Genomic DNA, 8,062 nt, shown 5'->3' with positions numbered 1-8,062 from the left:
GAGCCATACGGTGTCTCTTTGCCTCTCCGTCCCGTGTGGACCTGCGCATTATGGGGGTCATCACACTGGTGTCAGAAGTGGGGTCTCAAAAGCAAATGTCCTCTGAATGCTGTGACATTCATGACTTCAAAATTGTAATCAAAAGGGAATCACGGGACTGATTGTGGGACTTTTACCCCCATTTGAGAGGCTTGAGGCACCGGAGGGCTTGAAAAAAAAAATGTCTTTATCTGAGGGAGCTCCCACTCCACAGCCGTCGCTCGGAGCAAGCATGCTGGCATTAGGAAGCGTCATTCCGACGTTTACAGGAGATAAGACAGGGGTTCCAATCTGCGATTTCTTTTCCATGCTAGAAGAGATTGGGAAAATGGGGGGATGGTCCGATGCTCAAATGCTGGGAATGGCGAGGTGTAAGATGGCAGGAGCTGCTCATGATTTTGCATGGCGAGACGAAAAAGTAAAATCCACAAAATCATTTGCGGAATTTAAGAAGCTCGCGTTTGAGCATTTCGACACTGAACCACGTCACGTGCGGGTACAGAGGTTCCGTGACGCCGGACAGATGGTAGGGGAGGACGTGCGAACATTTGCGTCGCGGCTTCAGCGCCTAGCGCACGATACGTTAAGCAGGGAGGAGGAAGGAGACCAGCTTAAGAAGAAATATGCGGAAGATATACTTAAAGAGGAAATGACCGCTTTGTTCGTGGCTGGTCTGCAAGACCCCGTGCGCCGGTTCGTGCTCTCGCGCAAGCCGAGCAATTTCGACCAAGCCGTGGAGGCCGCATTGGATGAGGAACAAAATGAGGCGTTAACGACAGCCGCAGCGAGAGTACGCGTCATAGAGAGAGCGGTGCTCAACCCTGAGGTTGCTCTCTTGACAGAGCGGTTAGATCGCTTAGAACAGCTGCTATCTCAGCAGGTAGAACGCCAGGTTGAAGCGCGCGCTCAACAGCGCCCAGTCGCGGGAAACCGGAGACCGCCATAAAGCTACAGGCGTGGTATGCGAGATTTTAAAGAAATCGTATGCTTCGCTTGCCAGGGTCGCGGACACATCGCCAGGTTCTGCCAAAACGTGCGCCGTGGGGAACCACAAAGAGAAGCAGGCGAGACACGCCCTAAGCAAGCCTACCGCGGGGCTCCAGATACCGAGTCAAAAAACTAGTTAGTCCTCCCCAGCCTGAGGAGCGTGGGGAGGGAGCAGTAGATGATGAGGTGGTGGTAGTTTGTGTGGCCGACGAGGCATGCCCTGTGGTGCGTTGCAAGTTAAATGGTTGTTGTATGGAATTGTTGATAGATACGGGGTCAAAGGTGACATTGCTTAAGGAGAGCAGTTTTAACACGCTTCGAAGGAAGGGGGACCGCGAGGTGTTGGAAGCGTCTGGTGGTATGGCAACCAAATTTGTAGGCATAACGGGGGATCCTCTTGGCATAAGTGGACTCTACCGGTTACACTTCTCTCTCGGCGGAATTGCATTGGAGCACCCCTGCTACGTATGCCCGGACACGGTGTCTCTGCCAAACGGAGTGTCAGGTATATTAGGGCAGGATTTTTTGAGAAAAGGGAAGGTAGTAGTCTCATTCTCTGAGGAAGAGGTTAATGCGGGCGGCTCAAAAGTTCCGTTTTTGAACAGGAGAGGGGCTGAGATTCGCATTACCGATATTGACACCCGTCAAACAGTGGGATCATTGGAGAAGGTATATTCGCGGGTTGCCGTCCGGCTGGTCGAGGAGGCGGTCGTCCTTCCTTGGTCGGAGCACATTTTGTACGCGTTTGTGCCTTCAGATGTAGAGAGCGGCGCCGTGGGAGTGCTTGAGCCGGTCGACTCTCTCAGCAATGGCCTGAAGGCAGCCGCGTGCCTCGTGACAGTTAATGACGCCCACAGAGTGCCCCTACGGGTGGTTAACTGTAGCCAGCAGCCACTGAGCCTTCCCAAGAACAAAACATTGGCTTTCTTCACCTCTGCGATAGAGCAACGTGAGCCCACCGATACGGTACTCGCAACTGTAGAGCATGCTAGTCCTTCGGCTGCTCCAAAGGTGTCGTTCGATCTTTCTCACGTAAAATCCAGGGAGAGGGAGGCTCTGGCTGGTTTGCTGAACGACTACTCGGAGGTATTCGCCGCGTCCAACCTGGATTTGGGCTGCTGTGGCGTTATAAAGCACAGGATAGAAACCGGCACTTCATCGCCCGTTTACCAGCGTGCGTACAGGATTCCTTACTCCCAACGTGAGGAGATGGAGCGGCAGGTGCAGGACCTGATTGATCGCGGCATTGTCGAACACTCAAAGTCACCCTGGGGAGCACCAGCACTATTGGTGGAAAAGCCAGATGGCTCGTATCGATTGGTAGTGGACTACCGCAAACTAAATGCCGTAACTCGCATCGATCCATACCCCATCCCCAATATACAGGAGACGCTTTCTCAGCTGGGCTCTGCCAGGTACTTCACGGTAGTGGACATGGCGGCGGGATTCTGGCAGATAGCAATGGATCCGGCAGATGCCGAGAAAACGGCATTCAACACGCCCTCAGGGCACTATGAATGGAAAAGAATGCCGATGGGTCTGCCCAACAGCCCTGCTGTCTGGCAGAGAACCGCTGATGTTATCCTGGCAGGTCTTCTGGGGAGGCTGTGCTTCGTGTATATGGATGACATTATCATATACAGTGACAGTTTTGAGAACCATTTGCGCGATATTGAGCAGGTTTTGGTGCGACTAAGAGGAGCGGGTCTCAAGCTGAAGCCCTCTAAGTGCCAATTCCTCAAAAACGAGGTGAAATACCTCGGGCACGTTGTTTCAGCTGACGGCGTGCGACCGGACCCTGAGAAACTAAGGTGTGTCTCGGATTTTCCATCCCCGACTAGCGTCCGCCAGGTCCGGCAGTTTCTCGGCCTGATCGGTTACTACCGAAGGCACATAGAGGAGTTCGCCAAGCTCGCTAAGCCGCTCACCGCCTTAACAGCCAAAAATGTCGCCTTTCGCTGGGACGAAAACGCGGAGAATGCTTTTGGGGCCCTGAAAAGGAAGCTAATGAGTGCACCGCTGTTGCGCCACCCGGATTTTAATTTGCCCTTCGTTATGGCCACAGATGCGTCAAAGTTCGCAGTTGGTGCCGTGCTCTCTCAGGTTATCGAGGGCAAAGAACATCCCGTTGCTTTTGCTAGCCGACAGCTGAGCCCCACAGAGCAAAAGTACGGAGCTACGGAAAGGGAGTGCCTCGCCGTTGTCTGGGCAGTAAAGCACTTCAGATGCTACCTTTACGGCCGCAAATTCAAGCTAGTCACAGACTGCCATCCTCTGAAATGGGTGATGAGTGTCAGGGACCCTAGCTCGCGACTCGCTAGATGGAATCTACACCTGCAGGAATACTGCTTTGAAGTTGAGCACAAGTCAGGAAAGACGCATCTGAATGCTGATGCACTCAGCCGCACAGCTGCCGTGGCAGCTATAGATGAGTTTGTCCCCGTAGTCGACCCCGCCGAATTACGCACAGAGCAGTGCAAAGATCCTGACCTGAAGCGAATAATCGAAAGCTTAGAGGGCGCACCGTCTCACCCCGAACAGCTAGGTTATTTCATTGGCAAAGACGGCACCCTGTGTCGGCGCACGAGGCCAACCAGGAAAGGGAGACCAGAGAAAACCGCTTGGGAGAGAGTCGTCATACCTCGGTCGTGGACAGAAAGGGTTCTTCGCGCGTTTAACGATGCGCCATGCGCCGGTCATTTTGGCGTAGCGAAGACACGCAGGCGTGTGGAGCGTTTGTACTTTTGGAGTGGCATGCGACAGGATGTTAGAGACTACTGTGCGAAGTGTCATTCCTGTCTCGAAAGAAAAACACCCAAGGGACGAAGACCAGCTCCAATTCAGCCGTTCCCTGAGGTTTCGGCTCCCTTCGAGCGGACAGGTATGGACATAATGGGCCCATTGCCCACGACCACTTCCGGAAACAAGTACATTTTAGTATTTGTCGATCACCTATCAAAATACGCGGAAGCGGTAGCACTCCCAGATCAGAAGGCAGACACGGTTGCAAGAGCATTTGTCGAACAGATCGTGCTCCGACATGGACCCCCGAGGCAACTCTTGACAGATCGGGGAACGAACTTCGTGTCGCAGCTAATGAGGAGAGTTTGCGAGCTGCTTAAGATCGCTAAGAAGCAGACAACACCGTACCATCCGGCTTGCAACGGCGCGGTGGAGCGACTGAACCAAACCGTGGCCGGGTTCCTGTCGCATTTTGTTTCGCGCGACCAGCGGGACTGGGACTTGTGGCTCCCGTATGCAATGTTTGCCTACAATTCCGCAGCACACGAGAGCACGGGCGAATCGCCATTCTTTCTTCTCTACGGCCGAGACCCGGACCAGCCTAGTGAAGTGCCAGAGGGCCCCCGTCGTGTCCCATACGCTTCACTGGACGACTATAAGGTTGAGCTAGAATCGCGCTTGCAAGTGGCGAGGGACATCGCAAAGGAGTCCTTAAAGAAAGCGGCGAAGCGCAGGAAGGAGGTGCACGATCGCAGTGCTAGAGACGCGCCGTTTGATGTGGGGGACAGCGTGTACATTGAAAACTGCCAAAGGCAGATTGGGCTAGCTCGTAAGTTCCAGACGAAGTGGAGAGGACCGTGCGAGGTTGTCGAGAAGCTTTCTCCGGTAAACTTCAGAGTCCGAGACGTGAACCGGCGTTTGATAAGGATACACGCAAATCGCCTCAAGTCGGCACCGGTTCAGTATTCACGAAATGAGGAAAGGGAAAGCGCGGATTTTGATGGGGACAGAAGTGAAGCGGAGCGCGCAGATAGTTCGCAAGAAACGCCCTCTCCTGCATTTGTTCGGCAGGCGCCCGAGGTGACGGCCGGAATGCCACCGGATTTACTTCATGCATTGCTAGAAGAAGAAGCGCGCGAGGTTGCCGCGCAGATAACGCCAGGAGAGGCTCCTGCCACGAGCCCTCGCGAGTCCCAAAGCAGACAAAGGGGCACAGACTTACTTAGTATGACTCATGAAGGCCGATATCCGCTGCGAAATCGGAAAGCTAAGTCGGACTAATGGCGTAAACAGAGCGGAGTTGTGAACTGGTTAGAATTGTGTAATGCCGCAGCTCATAACATTGCTATATGCGTATGTGTTAAGTTATCGGAGTTAATAGTTAAACCTTTCTGTCATTAAGTAACACCTTCACAGGAGAGCATGCGGAGCGCATGCAGAACCTGCCCTACTTCCTTTCGTTATCTATATTTTTGTCTGTGCCGTGATCGTGCTAGAAGTGGGAGCTCCTTTGTAACTGTGGTAAATTTATTTCGTCCAGTTTGGACTAGAAAGGAGAGGCTTGGGTACTGAGTTTCATGTTTATCTGTAAAAGAAGATCAGTGCTGCCCCTGGAGACGCCAGTATTGACAGCGGAGGCATATGGTGTTGTGCAGTGGTGTTGAGTGCAGCGAAAAGTGTTTTGTCGGACGCACTGTGCGAGGCGATTCAGAAAGACAAGGGGAGCTGCGTGGACTCAAATGTTCGGAGAACATTCTTCTGGAGGGTGAGCGAGTGTGACATTCCGTGTGTGCTACGAGGATCCACGTTCGACGGCGCGGCGTAGACGGAGACCCGTGACAGCGGCATCATCAATTACCCAGCCATGCTCTTTGAGTGACGACCAGAACAACCGGACCCGCCGCCGCCGCCGCGGGGAAACAGGCTTTATCCTCCCCAATTTCCGGGCACATTCCAGGACAAGGGAGCTGTCAGCGGGCCAGAGCGCGCCGTACAACAGCCGACGCTATGCGCTTCCGCGAAGACAACATTCTTTCCCTCCGCCCCTTTGTCGTGGGCTATCGCCGGGAAGGCACCCACAGCTTTCCAGAAGGGCCGTGACGGACACCTGTCAGACAGACAGGCAGTACTCGCCAAGAATGTGGAAAGACAGGCGCCCTTGAATTAGCTCCGAAGAGAGAGCCTGTGTATACTCTCACTTGAGAGAGAGTGGTGGCGTTTTTGTTGTTTATTTAGTTTGTATTGTTAACAGACTCTGGGGTCGAGGCTAAGCCCAACCCAAGGGGTGGTCCCCATCTCGCATGTTATTTTGGATTGGAGAATTGATGCTTTGGGTGGGCCACTGGAAATGACCGCCCTTAGTCCTTTGTTAATCAAGTGCTTAAAAGCGCATGTAAACGGATGCAGTTCAGTCTGAGCTGGGGCTCCATGCTGAGCATGTAATGTGATGCTACTTAGGCACTAACCTGCCCGGTCGATGAGTAAAGTAGTGCAAAGTTTGTTCTTTTGTAAATTCAGTTCTGCTTTTTCCAGTTTAACTCTCTGTATATGTATGTTGTAAAATTATGCTCTGCTGTCATCATCTACAAGCTCGCCTCCTGTTCATCTTCCAAGCCGAACGACACTAGAGGAAGGGTTTGTGAACCATCCTCGAAGAAACGGACGACTATTGAAATTCTACTGCATACACGCTCAGGACGACATCGTTCGCCAAGAGGGCCTTCAGCGCCGAAGCCCGACGGCGTGCAGCTTCTGCCAGCAACCGCTCGAGCCCAACTCCGGAGCCACTCCATCGCCCCCATGAAGTCGTCGGCACGTAAGCTCGGACGCCCCAGCCTCTGATGTATAACCTTAATCATGTGTAATTATTGAATATACCTGTTTGTTTAAACTGAGCCATACGGTGTCTCTTTGCCTCTCCGTCCCGTGTGGACCTGCGCATTATGGGGGTCATCACACTGTTGAGCCGGCCTTTTTATTTCAAGCCGCTGTAGCAGCCACGAAGCCTGGACAAGATGCACCCTCCCCATTCTATAACACCCTTCCCACCTTTTCCCCCTCACTGGGCCTTTTTCCTCGGAGGCAAGGCGATACTCCACGCCATTGACGAATGCTTTACCCACACGACGACAACTCCTCTAGTTGAAACGTTGGCAAGCACTCTGAGGCTTTCCCCTTTCTTGATGGAAGCCAACAGTCACCGAAAACAAGGAGCATATGTTTTTTATTTAATTGTGGTGTTCAGTAATTGGAGTTAAATAAGGTAATTATTTAACAATAACTGTTTCAAAGCAGTTCTTCACTTTGTGAGTTCCAAACCCCATCTGCGCACCCTCTCTCCACCATGTAAACATAAATGTTTCCGCATTACGTTCCACCTTCGCGTTGTTGTCGATCTAGTCGGCGACCTCACAGTTGCAGGTTACATGCAGAGGCTCAATTAATAGCAGTGGACGTGGCTCCACAAGGAATGCAGTCAACCACGTGTTTATGCTTGCCGTGCCCAAGGGGTTAACCATCACGCAGGGACCTTCGGCTGCCCAGGGAGAACCTGCATACGTGTGAGACCTGATGAAGAATTAGAGCGGAGCCGGCGAGAAGAGGCGGACGGCGTCTGGCGGGCTGCCGTGTTGCCCCTAAGAGCGGCATTTACTTGACATCTGTTCCGCGCTGTGTTCCCTGCTCCATATAAAACCTGTCCACTTAACACTATATTAAAATGTTTCTTTCATGCACTTTGGTTTCAGCAGTGACGCGGTGTAACATGTAAATTTACTGCTCACGTAACATATATATGTACAATGAGCTACGACTCCCTCGCGGTTTTATTAACCTGTGCCTAGGTCTTAACCGTACTAGCCTTCCCGATGAGCCGGAATGCGAGCGACCGAACAAACAGCTATGTCTTCGTGACCACGCAGTCATAGTCTGTTTACCGGGCGCCTATAGTTGATTACCAAGTACCTATATTTACCAATGTATGAAAAATCCGAAACACAAAAATTTTGTTCCTTTCCCCTTTTAAGGTGCGGTTTTGGAGTTTTGGGAGCCTGCTCAAGACGACTGAAAATAGCCTTTTCCTTGCCTCCTATTGGAAATAAAGATTATTTATGTACAACATTTTCGAGTTAAAAACAATGAAGAATATCTACTTAAGCTGATTTTTTTTTCATTTCTACTGCACACGTGTATACGCTCTCATTATAGCCTGATATGTGCGGAGATGGTGCTATTATGTCTAAATTACTGCAATCTTTTTCTTCGCGCAGTTAAGTGTATAACTGCCCCCATGCTT

The sequence above is a fragment of the Amblyomma americanum genome, unplaced genomic scaffold (assembly GCF_052857255.1).
Source record: "Amblyomma americanum isolate KBUSLIRL-KWMA unplaced genomic scaffold, ASM5285725v1 scaffold_428, whole genome shotgun sequence".
In the NCBI taxonomy this organism is placed as follows: Eukaryota; Metazoa; Arthropoda; class Arachnida; order Ixodida; family Ixodidae; genus Amblyomma; species Amblyomma americanum.
The sequence above is the reverse complement of the archived record's forward strand: the minus strand, read 5'-3'. Positions refer to the sequence as shown.